Consider the following 1,348-nt stretch of genomic DNA (forward strand, 5'->3'; position numbering starts at 1 on the left):
ATGTCCCATCTCTTCAGTGTGATCTGTCACACCCTTCCGTTAAACTACAAAATGCAACACTAACATGCAACTATTTCATAAATTCTTCAAAACTAATATGAAACACACCGTGTCACAACCTCTTGAGGATACCCTAGGATAGGGGGCGCCACAGCGCATTTTGAAAAAAAATCGTTCCCATTTTCAACGGCCTACTAATCAAACTCAGAAGCTAGGGCATGCATATACTTATTATATATGGATAGAAAACACCCTAAAGTTTCTAAAACTGTTTGAATGGTGTCTGTGAGTATAACAGAACTCAAATGGCAGTCAAAACCCCGAGACCGATTGAAACAGGAAGTGGAATTCTGAATTGTGGACTCGACTTCTCATCTTTCCCTATTAATCACACCGTTAACAATGGTTCAGTGAGCACTTCCTATTGCTTCCACTAGATGTCGCCAGTCTTTTCACAGTGGTTTGAGCCTTATACAGTCGAAACTCAGTGAATGACACGCATTGGAAATTGGTCACAGGGGATGGGCCATCACCATTATGACGCCGGCGGCCATGTCTACCCCTACCTTTGGAAACGGTTTGAAACACAATGAAATCATCCCCCTCGAATCTTATTGGCTCTCTTGGTGTTACAGGCCCTGAAGATTAATGTTTTACAACGTTTGACATGTTTGAACGAACCTACAGGCGGGAAAATCTCATTTTATCCGAAACTTCAGGCTGCGCACGTCGGAGAATTTGGAGAGAGCCCTAGGACGCGCTACCAACAGCAGGCTAATGGAACGTGAAGGAAGGACTTTTTCGACCGAAAATACATCTGTTGTGGACCTGGTATTCCTGGAAGTGCTTTCTGATGAAGACAACTAAAGGTAGGCGATTATTGACAATATTATACAAGATGAGATGTGACATGCGATTGTTCCAAGATGGCGCCGAGCTCTGTATATTAGCTCATTTTCTGAGTATCGCATCTCCTTTTATCGCAAAGTGTGATTACCCAGTAAAGTTAATTTAAAATCTGGTATGACAGGTGTTCTCAAGAGATATTCATCTATAAATGTTAGATTGACAATATAAATTTAAAAAATCGTTATCGGATAGTAATTTAGGGAATTGTAGCATTGTTTCCCGGGACGCATTTGAGGGGAAAATAGTCAGTCAACGTTACGCGCCGATGTAAAATGCTGTTTTTATATATAAATATGACCTTTATTGAACAAAAGAATGCATGCATTGTGTAACATGATGTCCTAGGTGTGTCATCTGATGAAGTTTGTAAAAGGTTAGTGCTGCATTTAGCTGTTTTTTGGTTATTTGTGATGCAAGTGGTTGGTCGGAAAATGGCTAT

The sequence above is a fragment of the Salmo salar genome, chromosome 04 (assembly GCF_965601325.2).
Source record: "Salmo salar chromosome 04, fSalSal1, whole genome shotgun sequence".
Classification (NCBI taxonomy): Eukaryota; Metazoa; Chordata; class Actinopteri; order Salmoniformes; family Salmonidae; genus Salmo; species Salmo salar.